A 25,761-nucleotide genomic window follows, 5' to 3' on the forward strand; every position below is an offset into this window, starting at 1 on the left:
TGTAGTGCTCTCTGCATTCATAGTCCATGTGATTATTCAATCCTAAACTGTAATCTCCATATACTAAAATGCTCTATATACTTAGAGATTTGTGCTAAAGTTTAGAATTTTGTTGTAAGCAGATAATTAGATCACTGGTTTTGAGATCTGAAGAGTTGGTTGATTCATGACAGCTAATTTTCCCATGAAAATGTGGTGTATTGTTAATACTAAAACATATTGCTGATTGCCTTAGTTTAGACTCCGAGGGGCATATGTACAAGACTGCCCCTAACTAGCATTAGTGGTAGTTAACAGCAGCTTTCCTAACGCAGCCTATCGCCGAAAACTATCCCCCTGTTAGCGATGTCTTTACAATATGTCGTTACATGGCGATAGTTTCAGGAAGCTGCGGTCAAAACTCCCGGTAACACTAGCGTGAAGGCGATACAAATTCTGACGTTAGCGGGCGAAAACTGATGAAAGGCCCATTAGCGGCAAAAAAACGCACGTTAGTCAGCCCAACGTGACTTTTTTGTCTCTAGAGGCAAAAATAGCCTATTAGCCCACCTTCAATGAAAAATAGGAAATAAAACCAATGGAATGCAGAATGGAGCAGCCAGGGCCAAATGCAGCACAGATCAACAGCCTCCCTCCCCCAAACCCCCCAACAGCAAGGATGACCAGCCAGAGTCCCAGGGGAAGAGGTCATTCAGGGCTAAATCTATGAAAAGAGGCGCATCGCTGTGCAAAACCAGTGATGCATCGCTTTTCATTGGGCACTCCTTGCAACACCATGGCATCCAAAACCTTGAAAGCGTGGACCGTCCCCAGGGCCGCGCTGGGCCTGCATATGGGACCTGGAGTGGGATGAGGAGGTGCTGTGGAGTCGCTGAGCCATGGTGATAGACATTGAGGCGTTGGCGATCGGCCTTACCTGGTGGTGAAGTCTGCCAGGTCGCATGGAGACACGTTGCTAACCTGTGTGAGAAGACTGCCTTGTGCCCCTTGGAGCGCTGAACGCTAGAGGTGCCGCTGGGATGCCTCCGGGTAGCCATGCGCTATATAAGAACATCTTCATTCATTCATTCATTCATTCATTCAGGTGCTCTGGCACACCAACATAGGGAGGTCTGCCTCACATAGTATGATCCACTACTACACCGGGGTGCACAGAGGAGATTATCAATGGTGGGCAGCACCTCTCTGCATCACAGGCCGGATGATGTTGCCCTGGTGGGACGCTGTGGAGGGTGAGGCCCCTGAGCTGCGCCAAACTTCGGTGGTGGCAGCACTGCAACTTCACGCCTAAGGGGGCCCTGTTGCATCACCTGCATCGGGAGGTTCCCTAACTGACTTGGCGGCGACTGCTGTACCCAGGCTTGTGAAATCCCACCTGGCTGAGGCTCCTGCTGGCTGATGCAAGGATTTGGAGAGAGTGCAGCGGATTGTGCCACAGTGTCAATGTCCAGGTGAGGAGAAGGTGGGACGCATAGTGGAGGAGGCCGGGGGGTCGCGTCACCCAGGCCTAGCACCTGTGGGTGACGCACCCCCAGTGGCTGCTTATCCGCTATGGCGGAAGAGCGTCATCCCACTGCTTTCAAGCAGTGCAAGAAGAACATGATGATAACTTTCTGATGTACTCATTTTATGTTTCCTTTGAGGGCGGAAGGGTGGGTGGGGCTGCTCTACTCATGGAGCAGGGAAGGGGTGGAGTGGTATGCCCACTCAAGGGCGCAATGACTATTTGGTCGGCCCTCTCCGGCCCCCCAAAGCAGTCATGCACACTTTCCTGTTCGCAAAGTAGTCTGCATTACAGCCTGTATGGAGAACATGTCCACCCTTCCAGTCCCTGGCTGAACGCCTTGTCACGGCGCTCAAGAACAATCACAATGCCACATTGCAGCATTGTGATTGGCTTAGGGGAGGGAGCCCGGCTGCCTGCTTCCTGTTCCTGGAAGCAGACTCAGGAGAGCAGGAGCACAGAAGATGCGGGACCCAGCCTCAAGGTAAGAATTACTTGAAAAAATATTTACAACCCCTGCTCATCCTCCCACGTCCGCGCCCCCTTCAGTGTCTTTTCCCTCGTTTCCCACATCGAAGCTGTCCAGTCCCCCCTGCAGCACTACTCAATGTTGGCTGCTGTGTGGCCATGCACAGTGGGCGTACCACTGGTGTGCCAGAGGCAAGCCCGTCTGTGTCCGTCCGCCCTTGGACCGTGATCAGCACCAAGGACCCTTCCTCTCAGACACTCCACCGCTACCATGCCAGCACCCTCATTGTCATCAACCCTGGATGCCACACCGCCTGTCATCTAGCAACACTGTAGAAATCTCTTGAACCCAGCGCCTGTTGAAAGTACAAATGCACCTTCTGCCACATCAGCACACCAGTGCCTCCTGCCGACCAACAGTGCAAATGACCTGCTCAACTGCATCCTCCTCAACGAGTGGTCCCTCCACAAACACGCAAGTGAAATCTGGGACCTCCTTGATGCCACCTCTTCAGACATCACCTTCTTCATGGAAACCTGGACCAACCTCTGCTCCAGACGAGACATCGCCATCACCATCCCTGACGGCTACTAAATCATCAGCAAGGACCTCCCGACTGTCCTGGATGAGGCATTGCCATCGTCTACAAAAGCACATTCCGACTGATGACGCACTCTAAAGACCCAACGGTGACCACAGAACACCTCCACTTCGTGATTCGGACAAACCCCAAGGCCATCATCTGCGGCACCCTCATATTCAGGCCCCCCGGTCCATAGAACCCCATTTAGCGATGCTATTGTAGACCTCATTGCACCCCAGGCTCTCCCATCTACCGACTACATCCTACTCGGAGACTTCAAGTTCCACCTGGACAACCGCTGTGACCAGAACACCACAACCCTCCTGGAGAACCTCACCAACACCGGACTCAAGCAGCTAGTCACTGAACCAACCCACATAGCCGGACACAAGCTCGAGCATGTCTTTTCCGCCAGCGGGAACTTCAACTACAGCCACACCACCGGACTCTCCGGTATGGACCATCACTGTATCACGTCTTCACTATGCCTACCGTACACCATCGCCACCATTGCCCCTCCCTCGCAGCTAGATCAAGGTCGCCGAAGAACTTCTTGTCAACTCCCTCAGCACCACCACTCTGCCAACTCTCACAGACGACAACACAGCAGTGTGCAGGTTTCAGCGATGGATCTCCTACTGCGCAGACTCCCTGGCACCCCTCAAAAAAAGACCAGGCAAAAAACACTCCAAGAAGGCCAACTGGTTCACTCCCACCCTCCACTAGACACCCTGCAGACATCTCGAGAAGTGATGGAGCCACAACATCAATCAACTCTGCAATACAGTCATCTTTGCACCATGGCGCAAGGGTGCCTAAGTTGGCGCATGGCAGCCATTGTGCACCGAGGTAGGGGAAAAAGACAGGGGAGCTTATTCATGAGCCTCTTCTGACAGTTTCACCCCACCAGTGGGTCATTTTCTTGACGTACTTGCAGCGTGATTCTAGCACCACGTTGCGCCGTATTTGCAAAGTGACGCATCTAGGCATATGTGGGACCTTGTGAAGCACCGCGCCACATTATACCTGCATCAGGTATGATGTATGCAGGGTGGACATTCCCATGCAACAAACCCTCATGGGAGTGGCACAGTGAAATCCATCAGATTTCACTGTGACAATTCTAAGACGCCACTTCGTCAGTACCTTACGCCTGCCTCATGGCAGGAGTAAAGGTGACGCAGTGCCACAGCGAAAGCTTGGCCCCATGCATAGCTGGAGTTGCTTCATGCTTATGGCACAACTGCAGCAATGCGTGACTTTAGCGCTGACAGATACGCCAGGATTCCAGACGTATCTGTCTTTAAATGCAACATGGAGCGCTGTACAGTGAATATGACGTATCCATGGTGTCACAAGAAGGGCATTGTGAAAAGTGTTGCAACGCTGTTTTGTTGCAGCGATGCAACACTTTTCATGAATGAGGCCCAGGAATGAGCCCTATCTTATTGATGGTGCGCATTCCTGATCTGTTGTTTTGTTGCAGGGCAGTGCAGCAACATTCCTGAGGTTAGCGACAACTTGTAAATATAGCCGCCTTAACGTCAAAACATTGACAATATGGAGGCGTTAAGTCCTTGTACATATGCCCCTGAATGTCATTCAGTGTCCTGTGTCAGGGTATCACCTTTGCACCCAGACATTTAGGGAAACACAAATAAATAACTTATTTGAAACAGAAGGTGAAATGTCCTCACCCGACCCTCTACCAAGGGAAGGTGGGAGGAAGTGTAAGCATAAATGCTCCACCCTGCTCAGCAAAGCCCTCAATTTTTCTTGCTGACACTCGCACCTTCCTTACTGCCTCACATTTGAAAGCAGGAGGCGATAATCTGCATTAAACCCCAAAGAATTATGGATTGTGTGTTGAACTCCATTCAGTTAACCCAAGCCTGCATAGTTATTACCTGCTCTGTGGAGTTTAACTCATAATAAGTGGCAATATATATGAAGATACTGGGCAGTGACAGAAATACCAGCCACTAGGAATCTATCCATCTAACTTGTAACTGGTCCATATTTTCCAGATCTGCATATGTGGAGGATCGGAGATTAAAATAATGGGGAGAGGAGTTGGCCTAACGGCTAAGGCGGTCAATCTCGGATCTAGGTAACTAGATTTGAGTCTCGGCAATGACGTTGAACATCCTGTGATTCTGGGCAAATCACTTAATCTCCCAGTGCCTAACAAAAATGAATGTGTCCTCATGTAATACAACTGGTGCTATGTAATCGCTCTAATACCCGATTTGGGTCAAGTTCGTGCTATATAAAACTACAGTGGGAGCATTTTCTCCTGATCTCTATTCTGGTATGTGAGGATATGAGTTCCGACCATCTGATTGTTTAACCATGTTAACCCCTTGTGTGCCCATGACGAGCTGGACTCGTCATGGGCCGCGGTTGCGCTGTGCCCATGACGAGTCCAGCTCGTCATAAACCCCGCCCGCTAATGTAACGGCCGGCACAGGGCGGGGAAAGGGCGTGGCACACAAGGGGTTAAGAAACGGTGACTCCAGATGCTAATATGAAAGATTTAAAAGGCATCCTTGAATAATCAGGCTTCCATATTAGCAGAAACAGTTGGCAGATGGTGAAGCCATCTCCAAAATGTAAACATATATAAATTCCATTGTAGGATCTTAACTAACACATGGAAATTGAACAGATTTCAAAGATTCATGATGGTCTGCAGATCTCAGAGTCCATGGTGAGAACCATATTAGATCCACAGGACTTAGTAATGATCTGTGGATTTAAAGGAAAAAAAAATTCAAAAAGCAAGCCCTCATTGCCCGAATGGGCATTGGAGAACGGCAGAATGGGTGTAGGACCTGGTCAAGTGCTGCGTCACTTCTGTTTCATATGGCTGAGGACCTTGTGAAGTGGGTTGTGTGTGCAATGGATGAACATGGGGCATGGTTGCAGGAGTATCCTATACTGAGAGCCTACTTCACATGGCTATATACCAAGCTTAGTTGGTTGTAGGGGACCAAGGATGGTGTGCAGTGTGTGACTGGATGCCACATCTATACCCAGATCTTGCTTCATGTGACCGAAGGCAATGCATTGAGGGACAGGTGGGAGTGGCAGGAAAGCAGGTCGGCTCTCCATTGCTCACTGCACTCAACTGAAACAACTTAAAAGAGCCATAAACAGCACATTGAGATCGCTGAGATATGTATCTGGAGCTCCTACTCCACAAACAAAGAAGTTTGTTGAAAAAACTAAAATTGAGCGTCAACAGAACTCAAGAAGATGACTTCTGGGCTAAACTATTCCCAGACATCCAAACTATCAACAGCACTTGATTCTTTGGAACAGTAGACAAAAGAAAGTGCCCAGCCCAAGAAAGCATGACATCTTACATCCTGGAAGAGATCTGGGCTGACTTTCTTAAAGCTCACTTCAGCCATCAATTAGCCCCAACATGTTCAACGTCCACATTGCCCTACTTGCACCCCTCATCGGATCCTCGGATCCCATGGACTCACAATTGTATCCTACACGGACGACACCCAACTCATCCTTTCCCTATCCAACAAACCTAATGTCTCCAAACACAACTTTCAAGAAGGAATGGAAGCTGTCACCAGATGGATGAAGAACAGCTGCCTACAACTCAACACGGACAAAAAATGAAGTTCTCCTCATGGGCCCACACCCTGACGCCTAGTGCAGCACTTGGTGACTCCCTTCGCGCTGGAGCCCACCCTCGCCCACTGACCATGCACACAACCTCGGAATCATCCTGGACTCCGAACTCAAAATGGACCCGCCAAATCAATGCTGTCTCCTTCTTCTGTTTCCACACCCTCTGTCTCCTACGTCAGACCTTCAAATGGATTCCCCTCAAGCACAGGCAAACCATCATCCATTCCCTCATCAGCAGCAGACTGGACTACAGCAACGCACTCTACGCCGTGATCAACAAGAACCTCACCCGCAAAGTCCAGAACGTCCAGAACACCTCCACCAGATTAGTCCTGAACCAACCACATCACCACCCAACACCTGCGGATACTACATTGGCTCCCTGTCAAGAAGAGAATCACCTTCAAGCTTCTCTCCAATGCGCACAAAGCCCCCCACAACACTTGGCCGGCTTACCTGAACCATTGCCTGTCATTTCATGCACCAGAAAGATCCCTCTGTAAAGCCCAGTGCTCCCTTGCTACGGTGCCATGCACCAAGAAGACCAGAACAGGAGGTCGTTCCATCTCCTTCCTCACTGCAAAGGCATGGAACACCCTCCCTCTCTGCCTCCGACAGACACCAACACTCTCCAAATTCATGAAGACCTCAAGACCTGGCTCTTTGACGAGTCACCATGAACCTGCCACCTGCCCCACCCTGCGCCTTGAGACCCCTTCGGGTGAGTAGCTGTGCTTCTCCAACCCCTGATTGATTGATTGATTGATTGATTGATTGGTCAATTCTCGAGCCAGCCAGTAAAAACAGTAAGGATAGATCACCGATCACTGACCAACAATGCACCGGTACTCCTTCTCTAACCAGACACAATCAGCATGACTCAGAAGACTCTCATATCACGATAATCAAGTGACAAAACACCAAAGGCAGGAGAGATGGGGCACCTGGACCTAACGAGATCTCGCTGGCACTCTTCAAGCAGGATAGGTATTTTTGGGCAGAGACCGTTGACCTTCTATTCCAAGAGGTCAGAACTCTGGGGAAACTCCCAGCCTCCTTGAAAGGCTCAGTCATTTCCCCAAAATAAAAAAAGTGAAGACGAGGCGACATTAAAAAAACTACCACCTGGTCGCTCTGTTTGACAAGGAAGCACAGTATTTCTTAGGCACCCTATTAGAAGATCTTCAAGCTTGGGCATCAGTAAACTCCATCATTCCACTCAACCAAACCGTTTCTCCAAACTTAGAGCACAACTACCAACATCCTGGCCATGTCAATGCTCATAGATGCAGCAAGAAGCTCTAAGCATAATTTCCAACTCTGCTTCATAGACTTCAGAGCAGCCTTTGATAGCATTGACCGGGCTAGGTTCTGGAGGAAACTAGCCGGCTTGAATATCCTGCAGCCACTGTTGGGCATGCTAGTCCAACTCCACACAGACACCTTTGTGCAGGTGAAGCTGGGCAAGGGCATTCACCTCTCCAGAGAAGTGCCAACCATCAAAGGGCTCAAGTTTGTGATGCAGAAGGAGACGATCAAAAGAAAAAGGATGCCACTGGCAGTGACGCTGAGGAACCTCAAATTGAAGCTGACAGGACAGATACTGACACCTCTCCTTGAGGTAGCTCGATCGGAAATCCTACCAGCAATCACCTTTGGAAACAAAGCCCTGAGGCACAGATGCTAAGACTCTAGACAATACACTAGTTAAGGCTTACAAACTCATTTTCAGCATTCAAATTACTCTTGGGCAGCACTGATTTGGTTAGAGTTCGCCTTATCTAAACAGTCCTTTACAAGGCATGTTCATTGTCTGCTGGCACAAGATCAGGAATGCTTCTACCAACACCTTTTATCATCTGTATGACAAGAGCTGCAGCATTGAAGCACATTGCCTGCCAGAAACTTTCTTCAAGAATCCTTCTCAAACACTGATCTGTCTCAGGCCTGGGACATTACAGCTAGTCATGCCATCTTCAAAAAACATGTTTGGAAATCAATAAAAAGTCTCTCATTGGTCAAAGACAACCCCACTTTCTCAGGCCGCAGCCATGCCTGGATGACAATCAACAGCTAACGATCACTTACCCCATAAAAATAATTCAGCCTAGGCTACTGAAGAAAGGTAAAAGAAACATTCTTAAAACACTGTTTGGGGATACTCCTCTAAACTCAGCATCTCCCGCCATGGCAAAGGGTACAATTCTCTAACTGCTTTTAACTATGTAGATTAGCAATGGAAGACCTCCTGCACTTGCTCTGTATCTGTAGCCAACTGAAGGATGAATAGATCCAACTGCTCAAAACTCAGTTCAACTCAAGAGGGGTTTACACATGCTTTAATGCAGAGGATCTGCAGCTCAACTGCAGGCTAGTAACATTTCTCATGTTGGTAGAAAAGAAAATGCAGTGGGCCAGCAAATACACTCCACCAGCAGGGGGCGCAGGCGCTACTGAAGCAAGCGACCTCTAATCTACAATCTACAACTGGACTTGCAACCACTGCACTTTGATGCTTGTAACCCGACCTTTACATTTAAACCCCTCCATAGACAGAACAAAGGAACATTTTTGACTTGTTCTTATGAGTGCACCGAACATTTGCACTTTATATAATGCAAGGCAGAGTCTGAACACTGACAAATCGTCTCTCTCGTTAAGTAACTGCTGCTCAATACGTTTTATCCATTTTATCCTACTTTTTAACTTGGTTGTATTGCATTGGTTTTAACTAACTATGCAACAAATGAAGTTACTTACTTACTTACCATAATATCAGAGATAACACTGCATACTATATCATCAGTTGCCCAGTTGGTGAAATCACAGGCAGCTTCAGAATTGACCCAATAGATGAGATCATTGAAGCTATTAATATTCTCTGCTGCTAACCGTTTGCTCTGTTAAAGCTATAGTAATACCCAGCATCTCTCCAGGATAATGGGATATGGTAGGAGCATGCAATAGATAAACTGATAAATTACCAAACAACTTTTGGTGGGTCAGTGCTTTTGCTGCATTGTTAGAATGTGATCGCAAGCAACTCCAACTATTTGGTAAAAAGAGGGAGTAAAAGAGGAGGAAGGGAGTGAAGTGTGTAGAGACCTGGCCAACAGCTGAATCTGTATGATTCACCATAATTGCATATATGTTATTTTTCACACACTACTATGGCATTTAGAAACTGAAAGCTACTGTATAATTGACAGCTAAATATATGTTTTGAAGAAGTTCTGACCCTGTACAGTGGTTCTTTGCATTTTGGCTAGGTTTGCACTAAATAAAAAACATTCATGTAAATAATACATGCCTAAATTATACATCTCTTAGTGAGCATCTTTATTACACCTATGTTTTCTAATGTTGCCAAGCAAGATAAATGACACTGAAAAAACACAGGGGCAGACAATAGTGAGTGCTAAAAAGAAGGAAAAGCAAACTGGAATTAGAGTTCCAGAGTAAGAGCATGAAGCCTGCAATATTAAAAATATATGTTCTCCTGTACAGCACATATTGTACTCAAAGGGTCTGTTAGTGGCCTGGTATATTGCACATAGTGGTATTCACGGTATATTTGCTTGCTTAGCATTTTCCAATTATTAAGCCATTGCTGTTCTTGATTAGTGTACCCTCAAGGAAATGGGTTTCTTTAAAGTCATTAGTGGTGCAGGTTCAATTTGAATTCATACATCTTGGTCAGTTCTCAAGACTGGCCAATAGTTCTTCTTGTTGGCTCTGAACATACCTTCATCTTTGCTATATAGTTACTATTAGTCTTTTTTATCTGTTGCCTCAATGCACTTTTGTTATATTTCAATGCACTTTTGTTATATTTCATATAGGTACCCCGATATAGGTCTAGGTATCATCATAACCCTTCACCTACATTCTCTCCTATAATGCATAAATAGCGGATTGGAAGGACTGAGCTTTTACCCAGTTACAATACTACACATAAGTACGTAGGGTTTTTCCCTAGACACTGGCCCCATAAATTATGCATGAGGATTCTTAGTTTCTTGGAATCACAGCAGGACCATCATCTCTTGCATAATACCTGTGTATAAAGTTCATTCCGACGTCATCCTAAGTCCGACACTGGCACAGCAAGGTAGAACCCCTGGGGATACCTTAGGGTATATAAACACCACATCGGGCTGAGATAGGGAGAGGAGATCACGACTTCCATGCTGACACACTGACGCGAGACGCTGAGGTTCCTGCATGCAGGTACTCCAGCTTGCTATGGTCTGACATCCCTCGTGAGGTGTTCAGCTCAAGACTAGAACGGGGTCCCGCAGTCTCACATCAGGTAAAGGGGTTGGCTTTATCCTAGAGGGATTCTTGGCTTTACACATACTCACATGCTAGGTACACTTAAGTACATCTAGTTAGGGTGCATCGTAGGAGTACGCATTTTATTGCCATTTATTTTAAATACTTGCCTATGGTTTTAGCAAAATGGTAGAAACCTGCCATGTTTTCTTTGCTATTGCTGCTACTCATTTATATATGCTACTGTCTACGGGTGATTTCAGTGCCTTTATTTTACGCTAGAATAACGTCTGTTCAATAATTCCTTATTGAAAACGTCCCAACCATTTATTCTGTGTATCTCTCTGAGAACAAGTACGCACAAGTGACTGAGTGAAAAGTAAGTTACTGTTTCCACAGTCCTGACGGATCAGGGTTGTCATGTTCGATAGTTGCCAAGAACTATTCTCCCCTGGGTAAGAGGAGGTTATAGTGGCATTGCGAGCTAGGTGGTACACAGGCCAACATACCCGGTGGGGGTGTCTGGAATCAGTCTGGACACCAGTCCCGCAGTGTATTTTGTCTAAACACGCAGATCCTATATAGGTCTTATGGAAACTACACGACATGGCACCGCCAATGTTGGTAGTGACACTTATTTAACAGTCAAATCTGAGTAGTTCAGTCGTGCCTTTCTCTGAGACCCCTAATCACATTTTCCCAGAGACATCTGGAGTGGGAGGAAACAAATCCGCCGCAGCTGAGTAGGAAAATTCCTATGTATTGGCTGTTGGTTTAATCAAGCTTGAAGGATACAGTGTTCCTAATTGTGAATAACACCTTATCTCAGTTCCCTTGAAATGCTCTCCTTTTTAAAATAATGACTGAACAGAGAGAAGGCGATGAAGAGAATGCACTAAACTTCTCAGCCAAAGAAGACGATACAGATGCAATACATATTGCAGATAATGTAAGAAATGCTGTCACTCTAAAATTAGTAGTATATGGTGTTACCATTTGGGGTGGGCAAGTGACTTTCGTGATTGAGGCACACAAATCACATAGAACAGAGGTATTCTATTCACGGCTTAAATTCCCGCAGGCGAATGCACAAACTAGAACATTTTACTACTATATAGAAGAATAAATACCAAATGAGTACAGTCCATATGAGGACATTGAAATTCCACTCACTTAGGAAGAACCCCTCTACTGGTTTAAAGGTGCCCACCCCATATAAGAAATAGAGTGAGACTCTGTCCGCTCGGAAGAGATGGAGCAACATAGCCAGTTTTAGCGGCATACACACCACATCGTGACATTGACACTATGCCAGAAGGAGACTTACTCGTACAGCATAAAGAATAATAAGACTTTACAGACACATGACACAGTGTGTGTTGAAAACAATTACACTTCAGCCCACACCAGCTACACAACCAGGATCAGTCCAAGCTCCTACAACAAAAATCACACCACAGACACTGCACGCAGTGATGGGTAAAATGCCCACAAAATGTGAACAAATGACCTTCAGGATAACACAAAAAATGACACTTTTAGAGTGAGTATTTCCACACACTGGTCCAACGGAAAGGCATAGAATACTTACTATTTGCTTGCCAATGGGCAATGGGCATAGCTCCCTCTAAAGAGGATTGTACCTCTTGGGGCACAGTATTCGCTGCAATATATACCAGGACTCATGGTATCCCTTCTTTAGCGGTAATACCAGATGTATTAAGACAAACAAAGAACGAGTATGGAGCAGACCATGCTCTAAACTTGGGGATGAAGTTTGTTAAATAACTTTGCCCAGGTATCTACGATAACGTTAGCAAATATTGAAGGAGAAGCATCATTAGTGGCAATACGCCAACACCTGAGAGAGTTCACTCCATTACAACAGGAGAAAGAGCTACCTAAAATAATTGCAGAGTTAGGTAGTGGCAGTCTGGGAGCAATCTGGGAGCTTGACCTGTAAAACCCCAACTAATGGAGAGTTAAAATGAAGAACAGGCAAAACAAACACCAGTTTCTTCGAAGAAGAAATGGGACAATAATAAACAAAAATACAGATCCCACTCAAGGTGAAGGTCTCCTCAGCAGGAGCCCCCAGAAACGAGATATAATGTTAGAAATAGAGATAACATTATAAAACGTGACAGGTATCAAGATCTCGTTCCTTTCAGGGTTCATCAAAAAACTCAGAGAGGGAAGGGCGGTCAGATCAAAGACAAGAAGAGCATACAAAGCCAAGAGAAAAGCAACACACTTCAGACTACGCTTCAAAGAAAGAAGAAAAACCTAAAGCGAAAACTCAATTTAAAAAGAAGAAGGTAGCAGGTCTCAAAGTAAGACGTGCCCAGAATTCTGAGGGCTCAGCTACTGAACGGGGAATGGGCTCTGAGGATGCTAGACAGACAGCAGAAGTAACAATAGCTCGCCGGAACCTGATGGAATTTCTGGTGACAGCGGAGTTCAGTGAGTATATCATGGGGGAAACACCTGATACTAGGGTGAGTGTTCCACACAAGTTACATGAAATAACACTCCAAGTGGAGGGGGACAAGCCGAGACAAGTTCAGGGTCTCTTCTAGGAGAACCTGACTTCTGGCTATGACATCCTCTTAGCATAAAGAGATTGGCCGCCTACTATTGTTATGAATTGCCCAAAGGGGGAAACTGTAATTTTTCCTGCTTTTTTCAACCTAGTCCCCGCACACCTAAGACATACATATGCACAGGCGAGGGCGGCAGCCCTTGCTCCAGCATTTTACAGTAACCACGTAGGGTGGGATGAAGATTCACCCCACCACGTTATTCCAATAAAAACAAACTCAACTCCACAAAAACAGTATCCCATAAAACAGGATGCTAAAAAACAGGTAAGGGAGATCGTAGATCAACTTGAATACCAAGGTGTAATTGAACCATGCACCTCATCAATGAATAATCCTTTGTTTCCTGTAATAAAACCTGACAATTCCTAACGTCTAGTTTTAGATTATAGACACTTAAACTCATGCACAAAAACCTTTGTAGTTCAGAATGCACACAGTGCCGCACTAATGAATAACTGTGCATAAAAAATATAAAACAACACTAGATATCTCAAATGTATTTTTCAGCCAAAACATAGCACCTGAAAGCAGATATTTGACAGCCATCTCAGCGCTAGGGTCTCAGAGTCAATTTTGTCGACTCCCTCAAGGGTATAAGAATAGCCCGGCGTTATTCTCAAGAAGGGTAACAGAGTTATAACAGTGAAACACCTAGTCTGGTTTCTGAAGACCAGCATGTAGCTATATATATCCTGGGGAGGTTTCCTGGGAGATTGCTCCCAGCATTCCTTTACCAGACTCAGAGGTCGTCTCACGGGGTGGCCATAGAGAAGCTCAAAGGGGCTGAACCCTAGAGATTTCTGTGGCACCTCACGGTAAGCAAAGAGCAGGCATGGTAAGAGGACGTCCCACTTATGCCTCATAGGTTCCTCAAGACCCACAATCATGCCTATTAGGGTTCGGTTGAACCTTTCAACCAACCCATTTCCTTGGGGGTGGTAAGGAGTGGTGAACTTGTAGGTTACCCCACACTCCTGCCACAGGGACTTCATATACTTAGAAATGAAGTTGGTCCCTCAGTCAGACACAACCTCTCGAGGGAATCCTACTCGTGAGAAAATTCCCATCAGTGCTCGTCTCACCACGGGGGCCGTCACTGTCCTCAGAGGTATGGCCTCCGGGTACCCGGTGGCATGGTCCACCAAGACCAGGATGAACCTGTTGCCCATGGCTGTCTTGGGGTCCAGTGGCCCTACAAAGTCAACACCCACCCATTCAAAGGGGGTGCTGACCACAGGGAGTGACTGGAGAGGAGCCTTTTGCTTTCTCCCACTCTTTCCACTTGCCTGGCAAGTCTGACATGTCCTGCAGTGAGTGTCTGAACTCCTGTGCATTTGGGGCCAATAAACATGGGTGACAAGCCTCTCAAAGGTCTTGTCCTGCCCCAAATGTCCTGCCAATGGCACATCATGAGTCAGCCCCAGTAGGAAGGCTCTGAAGCGCTGGGGTACCACCAGCAGATGGGCTGACCCAGGCTCAGCAACCTTAGGCTCAGAATACAGGAGACCATTCTCCCAGTAGATCCAATGTGACCCAGACTGATCACCTGCTGCCTGGTCTGCAGCCTGCTGCCGTAGACCCACGAGAGAATGGCACTTGTTCTGCTCCTCACAGAACTCCTCCCTGGAGGGTCCACCTTCTTGCTGCCAATGGGTCAGCTCAGGCAGGTCCCCCAGTTCAGCTACCTATTCCCCGGTAGGCTCCAGGGCATCCCCCTCAGGGTCTACCTCCTCCTGGGCCATGGGAACTTCGGGGGCCTGTTTCCTGCACCCCCTGCCTCCTCTCTCTAAGGTAGGCACCTGGCCCTCCTTTCAGGCTCCAGGTCCTCTTGAGAACCCCTACTGGCTGCCATGGATCGTGTGGTGACACACGCCCAGTCAGGCAAACCCAACATTTCCAAATGAGCCCTTCGCTCCATCTTCGCCCAAGGTGAGCTCTCCAGATCGTTCCCTAACAAACAGTCAACAGGCATGGTGGGCCTTACAGCTACCTGAAGAGTACCAGAGTTCCCCCCCACTCAAAGGGAACCTGAGCCGCCTGGCAGTGGCTCTCTGTGTTGTCAGTGGCATCAACAGGATAGAATGCATTGGGGACAACCTGCTCTTGAGATACCAGGTGACACTTGACAGCTGTCGCACTGGATCCTGTATCTCTAAGAGCCTCCACTCTATGGCCATTGATGGTCACACACTGCCTGTATTTCTTAGTGTTGTCAGGCAGTTGGGTCTTGGGGACCACCTCACAGTCTCCTAAAGAGACAAAGGACATCTCTGCCGGACCCCACCCACCTTGGGCACCCATCTCCTCACCCAGGGCTACACTAGCCATCTGCCGGGGGGCTGCACCAGGGGGGGCTGTCTTTCCAAACTGGCGGCACCTGGGATCATTCGCCTTATGACCCAGGTCTCCACACTTGTAGCACTTCAGGGGTCCCCCTTGAACAGGTGGACCTGTCGTGCCCCTGATGGTTTCTGAGGGGGGAGGCTGGGAACCCCTCCCTTGGTTCCCTTAGGGATTACTTTGGGGTCTTCTTTGGAACTCCCTCTGTTTACCCTTGTTCCCCCCACTCTTCTGCTGGGAGCCCTGCCAACTCTTGGCTGAGTCTCCCATGTGACCCTTGTGGACCCTGGTGCTTACCCAGCGGTCTGCCTCCTCAGCAAGCTTCCTAGGGTTAGTCAGCCTGCTATCAATCAGGTGCTGGCATAGCTCTGGAAAACAATTACTTGACAAGTGCTCCCATGCAATTAAATCAAAGAGCCCCTGAAAATCATCAACTTTGCTACCCTTCACCCAACCATCCAATGCTCTGCAGAAAAAATTAACATATTCCACCCAGGTACCGTTCTCTATCTTTTTGCAACCTCTGAACCTCTGTCTGTACAATTCAGGAGTTAAACCATACCTGGACATTAATGCATCCTTCATGTGGGGATATGAATTATAGACTTCAGAAGGCAGGTCTAGCAGTGTGTCCCGCCCCTCACTAAGGAACCGCCCCCACAACCCTGCTCCCCAATCCTTCTCAGGGACCCGGTGGGAAGACATGGCTACCTCATAGGCCTTGAGCCACTGTCCAATATCATCATTCTTGTAAAATTCTTTTACCACATCCTTGGGAATATACACTCTAGCTTCAACAGGCATAGATGGTGTGCTGCCACCAGAGGGAGCAATCTCTAAGCTTCTGGCTTTCAATTCCAACTCCCTCAAACTTTTCTCATGATCCAACTGCATTATCTTTTCCTCTAGGGCCAATTTCCTATTTTCTAATTCCAGTTGCCCACCCAACTTGAGCTTGGCCAGCTCCATTTCGTGCAGCCTGTTTTCTTTCCTGTCTGCCAGCTCTTCTAGGGACAGGCCTCTGGCAGAAACACTTCTACCGGTAGGGGAGACTGCTCTCCTCGCTCCTGGACCCAATGGCCCTTCTAACAGCTTATCTGTATTATCTGGCCCCTCCACATACTCAGGGGTGCTCCTTGCTTCAAACCAGGCCCTCAGAACCCTTTGGAAATCCTCCTTTCTGGAGATACCAGTCATAGAAACGTTGAACCTCCTGCAGAAGTGCTTGAGCTGGTTAACAGTGTAGCATTCTAGTTTCTTCTCTTCCCAATCCAAATCAACAGATGCTATGGATGCTGCTTTCTCCATGGTGGTTTAAACTTGGCAAAAATAGAAAGTTCCACAACAAATGTATGTGGTCATGTTTTGGTCTGCACTCACTAGTAGTGTTCACCAATCACTGTACATGAGTCACAAATGCAAGTCCAAATCCTCACCGCTGACCACCAATGTTAGATTTGGGGGTCTCTAGTTGGCAGAGGTAGGTACCTTTGTCCAAGTAGGGGCCCTTGCGTCTAGTCAGGGTAAGGGGGTACACTCCTAAAATAACCCCTGCTCGCCCCCTTGGTAGCTTGGCACGAGCAGACAGGCTTATCTCAGAGGCAGTGTGTAAAGCATTTGTGAACACATACAGTAATCAAGTGACAACACTACAGATGGACACCACACCAGTTTTATATCAAAGATAAGTATTCTTTATATAGATTTAACACAAGACCATAAACGACAAAAATCCCCAATACTGTACTTAAAATGGTAGAATTAGCTTAGTTCTCCTATGATGGTAAATGCGACACTCTGAGTTCAATGTACCTTAAGATGCGTAACGCAAGGCAACAAAAGTGTTGCAGGAAAGGTGATGCGGTAGTCCCTTACACACAAGGACAGTGATGCGTTGAAGATCTGGTGCAAAGAAACAAAGATTGTGCTTTCTTGTTGATGCAACACGCTTCCCGGTGATGCAGCGGCGTCTGCTGCAACGTCGATCCTCTTCTCTGGCGATGAGCCGCGACAGGCCCTGCGACACGCTTCCCAGTGATGCGGCGGCGTCTGCTGCGACGTTGATCCTCTTCTCCGGCGATGCGAGGCGCTTCGTGTTGTGAAGCGGCAGTTCGGCGACACGCTTCTTGCTCGTGAATCGCGCTTCCAGCTCCTTGCGACACGCAGTCCCTCAGAAAGCCTTCTCAAAATAGCAGGCACTGCCAAAGAACTCTTGGGGAGCTGGTGGGGGAAGTCTGTTGTCCCTGAGACTTCAGCAGGAGGCAAGCTCTTTTCTCAAGCCCTTGGAGATCCTTCACATGTTGAATAAAGTGCACACAAAATCCTTTCTTTGGCAGTCAGGCAACCACTGCAGGCCAGTCCCTCAAGCTTAGGGATAGTCTCTCCTCAGTCTCTTCAGGTTCGGCTCCTCAGCAAAGGTTTCTTCTTGTTTCCCAAAGTGATCTAAAGTTCTTGGGTTTGGGTCCCAATATTTTTACCCAGTTTCTCTTTGTTCTCAGAAGGCAGAGAGGCCTTTGCCTAGTCCAAACCAGTTCTGGTCAGTCCTGGAGCGCTTTGTTGACAAGACTCCTTCTTTCCTTTCAGAGTGCAGGGCAGAGACATCAGACGCACCACAGGAGGTAGAGACAGCATTGTGGAGGGAAGGCACAGCCCTATTCAGGTCCCAGGTGCAACTCCTCCCACCCATCTAGATGCAGATCTCTCTATTCAACCCTGTGCTGACTCACCCTGTCTCCTGGAATCCCCCAACTCCTGTCACTCAAACTCCAGACAAGGAATACACAGCCTAGCAGAGATAGATTTGGATGATTAGACAAGAAAATACCTACTTTCTCAAAGTGGTATTTTCAGAACACAGAATGTTAAAACCAACTTCACTAAAAGATGTATTTTATCATTCTGAGTTCAGGCATACTAAACTTGAATTTCTACCATGTTTCCTGAGTCAGTTAGGATTATAAGATATAATAATCAAACTGCCCATTCTGGCTTATGGGGAACAGTTAGCCTTGCAATAGTGAAACACGAAAATGGCTGTAATTCACTATTAGGACATGCCACACACACCAGGGCATGTCTTACTTTATACTTACAATGCACCCTGCCTTTGGGCCTACCATAGGGGTGTCTGATATGAAGAAAAGGGAAGGTTTAGGGAGTGGCAAGTGGGTGCACATGCCCAGTCAGCATGGCAGTACCAGACTGCACACAGGCTCTGCTATGGCAAACCTTAGACCCACTTTTACAGGCTGCTTCTGTGGGTGGCACAACCAGTGCTGCAAGCCCACCAGCAGCATTTGGATTACCAGCCCTGGGCACTCCTGGTGCACTGTACTAGGGTCTGACAAGTAAACCAAATCAGCCAATCATAGAATCACTAATCCATACATCAATTTACATTAGGGAGCACTTGCACTGTGGCACTGGATAGCAGTGGCACAGTGCCCAAAGCATCTAACACTAGCAAAAACACATGAGGCAACAGCAAAAATTGGAAGGGAGACCCACGCCAAGGTGCCAGGCCTAACACTAGAGCATTGTCCTATGTAGATGATATTTATCTGACAGATGATGACTTAGAGGAACACTTGACGAGGGTAAGCACCATTATTTTGGGTTTCGCCTCTGAGGGCTACAAATGTAACTTTAAAAAATCAAAGATAGCCTCCTCAATGTCCTATTTTTGGGATATGAGCTATCAAGTGAAGGCAAAAGCCTGGCAGCCCACTTTTTAGAAAAATGCGCACTGCTACCACCTTCAAAATCATTAAAAGGTTTACAGTCCATACTGGGATTTTTGAAATTTGGCAGAGCATACATTTTTGATTACGCAGAGAGAGTAAAACCTTTCTAGGACCTAATAAGACCCGACTTTTCAGTTAGACAATGGACACAGGAACACATGAATATCCTTTGTTCCTTATAATCTAATATGATATCATCAAAACACTTACAGACACGCATAAACGTACGCAACCTGGTGATCCGCGTAGTCGCAGGTCAATCAAGGTACACTTACTTAATGTTTAATGAAGGTGAAACAGTACCAATTGCCTATAAATCGCATTTGTACACCAACGCTGAAATGCGTTTTGCTCCTACAGAAAAAATTCTGACAGCAGTACAGACTGCTGTACTGAGAGAAAGAGCACTGGCTCAGGGGAAATTAATAATTGTCATGACCCCTGTGCCGGCCTTAGAGGCTGCCACAAAGGCAAGTGTCCCAAATGAAAAACCGTTACATCTAAGATGTGTACAATGGGATAATTCACTCACTGCAACAGATGTAGAATACAGATATGACCCTAGTCTAAAAACACAAGCATTCCTGCAAATATGAACAAGGATATCCTCTAACAAATGAAATAATGCCTCTAGATTGGTACGAATACATTATTTATACTGACGGATCTGCTCAAACGGCCATAGGGAGTAAGCAACAATACAGTGCAGCATGTGCTATTGTAAAAGGTAGGATGCAGTACGGCAAGTTCTGTCCAAACAGTGCAAAAACTCAGTCTCTCGGAGATTGCACGGCTCAGTTGGCAGAATTAAAAGCACTACTACTGACACTGATAAATTTGGATCCAGAATTCCCCACACTAATAGTGTGTGATCCCTTTTACTGTATCCAGTTGTACAACAAATATCTCCACTATTGGGAACAGAATGGGTACAGAGATGCAAAAGGTGGCACAATTAAACATAGAAAACTATGGGAACAGGTAGCAGAGTTGAAGGACGAACTACCAAGAGCTCACATAATACACACGCTGAGTCATCAACGTGATGGTGTTCACGTTGAAGGGAATTCATTGGGTGATGAAGCCGCGAAGTGGGCAGTACGCACTGCGTCCGTAGCTGCAATCACCCATTTAAAAACGAGAGTAGACAGTAGCACAATGGTGGCTGTGATTGCTTCACGCAATAACAGCAAAGCACTACCTAAAGGTTTTCCACTGAAATACTCCTACAAGTTAGATGCAAACAATGTTCCATTTGCTCAGATTCCTGGAGTGGGGGATAGAGTAATACCAAACATGGATCGCAGGTTAGGTTTAATCTTGACTGCACACGAGGGTCTGGGTTCTGCGCACGCAGGAGTTATGCCAACAGTTTCTTTACTGAAACAAAGCTATTGTTGACCAGGGTTAACCAAGCAGACAAAAGACTTTGTCTTAAAGTGTGATATCTGTCAACAGATAAAAGGATCTACCGTAGCACGTCCAGCGCAGAAACCGTTATTAATATCAGACAGTGCATTTACCTGGACCACTGCAGCCCCTTACAATCTGATGGGGCTTACAAGTATATAATGGTTGCAGTGGATTCCTGTTCAGGATTCTTATTGGTATGGCCTCAGGGCTTGGGTGATGCCCAAACTGTTATAAAAGATTTGCAAGTCTTCATAGGGACATACGCAGTTGGCACAGTACATTCTGACTGTGGCCCTGTGTTCAGCTCTAGGGCTTGCAAGGAATCCATGGGAAGCTTGGGTGTAGCATTGCGGTACTCCTCTCCGTACCATCCTGAGGGAAATTTGGTTGTGGAGAGGAAAAACTGGGACTTAAAGCAGTCTTTAACATCTAGGGTATTAGACTTGGGTGGTAGTTGGGTCACTCACCTATATGGGGTCCATTGGGCCCTTAACAACCAGCCAAGAAGCTCTCTGAGAGGTGCAACCGCTTACGAGGTCCTGTTTGGGACAAGAATGTGGATACCTGATCTTGATTGTGAAGGCACAGTGGTGGATGAGAAACCGTTTGACATCAATAAACGTTTTGCTGTTTTACAGGATCTGAATGATTCCAGAACCGCATTAAACAACGTCGAGACAAAGAAAAGAGCCACGGAGGAAGTCGATACAGCCACGCAAGACCTGCCTAGATCCCTAACGTTGGGGATCTGGTCAGAGAAAATATAGTGAACAAGGAAGAGTTGGGCCATCCTATCGAATGCCTGTACCTGTCCTGGCCGTTGAAGGATCAAGAATTGTACTTCTGCTGCCTCTTGCCGGAAAAGAAAAGAGATTTGTCTCAATCGATCTGATCAAACCACATTATGTGGATGATACTATATAGTAGGCCCTGTGGGCTACTGAGCAGCCAACGTCCTCCTCTCGGTACAATACAGGAAGTACAAACAGAAAGACTCATAACATTTGAAGACTTTACAAAACAACGGAATCAATAACAATGCAATGGAACCTGTTCCCCTTTGACACAAACTCTAAAAATCAGAGTGAAAGACAAATTTCAATTCAACCTAAAATGGATGTCTATGTCACCATGCCTCTTCAAGAGCAATCCACAAATTCAAAACCTGCTGAGCTACCAAAGATAGATCGTACAGCCTCTGGCTATTTCATAGACTTTGATACCTATTCATTGAATCCAAGTGAACCTGAAACAACGCCAGCCCAAATTTCTATCAAACAACGAATCATAGACCTTTTTAACTTTCTTAGAAAAACTTATTTTGTATCACCTTGGCTAGAGCTTTGGATAATCACCGGTATACTATTTCTTCTTTTTTGGATTGGATTAGTAATTGTCTTCCACTTACTCATCAATGGAACTTATCTTCAACAGTGCTCTGCAACATCAAAAGTAAACTTAATTTTAAAACCTCATGTTTCATCTCATCATGAACAAAGAGACTTGTCCTTTGTGAACATTTCAGCAGTTCCTATACCGGATAGTATAGTGTGGGACAAAGTAAATTTTGATATATTTGGACCGACCGAACTTTTAAAAATTCCACATTTATTTAAAATTTAATTGAACTATGTCATTACCTCCAGTACATTTTCTGATGATTGGGATTTTGAAACTGTTAATAACTTATTGTCAGATGTGGAACAATCTGCACTGAAATGTTAGAGGATAGATCAGATTTTGACAAAATGCATTGTTACCAACATTATGGTCATCATTTCTTGCATAAAAACTAGCAAGCCCAGAAATGTTTTCATATACCACCAGTGGAAACATTGGCCTACACCACCGAAATGTAGTTCATAAACCTTTACACAGAAATGCTCATATTTTTCAGGGTTTAACGTTTCTGACCCAACCTCTTACTACTATAAGGTTGCACCAATATCTGCACAGAAAAATATGTTAACTAACACCAAACAGATTTACTCTGTCTCCTTTATCACCCAGCTGACTGAAGAGGGTTTTGACTTTTGGATGGACACTGTAGACTTGAAATCCATCTGGGGTTCCAGGGACTGTCAAGTTCAGGGGATAGAAGCAATGTTTACAGCATGCCTCATTCCAAAGCAGATGATTTTTCTGAATGACACTATGCAACAGACTTCCCATCTCGGAATAGCCAAGAACAAGGACTTGAACACACCTCAAATTCCAACACCTTTTTGAATATCGAGGGGAATTTTACATCAGAAAGAGAGGCTAAGTTAGATAACATATTGCAATACAATATATCAGACCCCAATTGGAAGGGATGATTAGTTTGGCCTACTGACACAAACAGATGTCAGGAAGGATTCAGGGGTACCACTGAAGGGTTTAGTATCCACAGACCAGACCCACGTTATGTACAACGAGAACATCCGGGGGTAGTGACAACATATAGTGTTGGGAAGTTGTGCCTTGATTGGTTAATAACCTCAACACTACCCCAGGTAAAACTACACTTGTCCTTAATCTCAGAGGATGTGGACCTACTGGACTTTTTATAAGGTCCCAGAAAACCACATCAGAAGCGCTTTTTGTTTACTGTCTATAATGAAATCTGGAATATCTCTCAACAAGAAGCTGCAGAGAGGTTAAGAGAAATAGATAGAATTAACCTAGAAAAGGTATTAGCCATAGTTGCCAATGGCATGACTACATTAACATCCAGGATATATTTACTGGGCAACATTGTATCTTCTGCTATTGACGTAATAAAACAGGATTTGTCCATATTGCAACACGGACAGTCACAGTTACGTTCTATTATTTTGTTAAGCTGGACTCTGCAGTCATTACGCACCGGTTATGTGCCATGGCGTTTTATCAACATTACGTCATTGTTTTCTGCATACAATTTAACAGTAAAACAGATGAAAACTGCACTTTTCAGACAGTCCTCGGAGTTATACCAAACATTATACACTGCGTCTTTGGAAGCATTTTTGGAGGGCTTCCGCTGATCCTGTTTCTAATAGCAGGAATCCTGATTGTTACCTTTCTGCTGCGCAATGGATGCCCCAGCCACCAAAGAAGTAGCAACAGCTCTCCTGGAGTGCAAATACCGGGACTGCAAGGTAGAACATCTGGGCACACCTCACCTACGGGAACTAAGCGCCTCTTGGTTCCTGTCATTTACACCAGTCTGGTTGGGCTGTGTCCTACATGTTCTCCGATGCCTGTTCTGTGGAGAAGAAGGTGTGTTCGACCTCTGTCTGACACTTCCATTGGTTGCGCCATGAGGTGGTGATGCTTTACTGGACCCAATAACAGCCCATGTTCTGCAGTGTACTCAGCGTATTCCGATGTTGTTGGCAGCATTCTTAGGGCCACCACAGGTAGTTTCTGCTCCTGTTGGTTTGGACACCGACTCCTCCAACCCTCAGGCCTTGGATATGGCACAGGCTGCCCCCGCATCTGCTGCAGGCAGTACGGAAGATCATCTGTGCTCAATTGACATTCTTTGTGAGGTGTTACAGGGATCGTCGGCTGCATATGCAGACAGCAGCAATGTTGCGTCTACCAGCAAGGGCACATAAACATTTGGCATGTCGCACGTTGGAAATATTTTTTTTTTTAGTAATTACAAATTGAAACCTTTTGACCTGCATGGCTTTTGGATGCCTGTCGTTGTTCGGACTATATAAACGTACACTTTAGAGCCACTACTTGAATTTTTCTTTTTATGTAGAACGCTTTTAAAGGGGGCGGGGATTAATGCTTTTTAACCTCTCTTAAAAATATTTTTATTATTTTGTTGCATACAAACCTCTAGACGCCTTGGTAGTACCCTGATATAGGTCTAGGTATCATCATAACCCTTCACCTACATTCTCTCCTATACTACATACATAACGGATTGGAAGGACTGACCTTTTACCCAGTTACAATACTACACATAAGTATGTAGGGTTTTTCCCTGGCCACTGGCCTCATAAATTATGCATGAGGATTCTTAGTTTCTTGGAATCACAGCTGGACCATCATCTCCTGCATAATAACTGTGTATAAAGTTCATTCCCGACATCATCCTAAGTCCAACACTGGCACAGCAAGGTAGAACCCCTGGGGATACCTTAGGGTATATAAACACCACATCTTACTGAGATAGAGAGAGTAGATCACAACTTCCATGCCGACACACTGACGCAAGATGCTGAGGTTCCTGTATGCAGATACTCCAGCTCGCAGTAGTCTGACAACCCTCGCGGGGTGTTCAGCTCGAGACCAGACGGGGTCCTGCAGTCTCACATCAGGTAATGGGATTGGCTTTATCCTAGAGGGATTCTTGCCTTTACACCTACTCAAATGCTAGGTACACTTATGTACATCTAGTTAGGGTGCATCGTAGGAGTACGTATTTTACTGCCATGTATTTTATATACTTGCCTATGGTTTTATAAAAACAGTAGAAACCAACCATCTGTTTACTTTCCTAGTGCCACTACTCATTTATATATGCTACTGTCTACTGGTGATTTCAGTGCATTTATTTTACGCTAGAATAATGACTGTTCAATAAATACTTATTGGAAACGTCCCAACCGTTTATTCTGTGTATCTCTCTGAGTACAAGTAAGCACGAGTGACTGAGTGAAAAGTAAGTTACTGTTTCCACGGTCCTGAGGGATCAGGGTTGTCATGTTCAATAGTTGCCAAGAACTATTCCCCCCTGGGTAAGCGGAGGTTATAGTGGCATTGCGAGCTAGCTGGTACACATGCCAACATACCCAGTGGGGGTGCCTGCAATCAGTCTGGACACCAGTCCCGCAGTGTATGTTGTCTAAACGCGCAGATCCTATATTGGCCTTACAGGAACTACACAACACTTTTTGTGGTCATAATTTAAATTCATAATTATTTTTTTAGCTCTCAAGTAAACCTGACTATTTGTATGTTGCATCTGGCTGCTATCAACACTGATTGCTCTGGAAATATTGTGCGCATGTGTACGAAATTTCCATTTCTCTCACTGCGTACGTTCTTAAGAATGATGGATTGTATAGTGTTTGTTGCCGCTGGTTTCCTCCACAGAGTGGAATTTATTTGTCCTTAATTAATTTTGACCATCTCTGTTGGAAATGGGAGCCCCATTTACAAACTTTTGGTGTATGGCAGCAATGCAGGCATCG

General features: G+C 45.9%; 1 protein-coding gene across 1 annotated transcript in view; it reads right to left on the bottom strand.

Moving 5' to 3' along the window:
• LOC146834644 (calcium-activated chloride channel regulator 3A-1-like) overlaps nucleotides 1-25,761 on the bottom strand; it is a 637,940-nt gene that overhangs the window by 257,955 nt on the left and 354,224 nt on the right. The gene's annotated exons all lie outside the window — the stretch shown is intronic.

This window comes from Triturus cristatus, chromosome 4_2, assembly GCF_964204655.1.
Source record: "Triturus cristatus chromosome 4_2, aTriCri1.1, whole genome shotgun sequence".
Taxonomy (NCBI): Eukaryota; Metazoa; Chordata; class Amphibia; order Caudata; family Salamandridae; genus Triturus; species Triturus cristatus.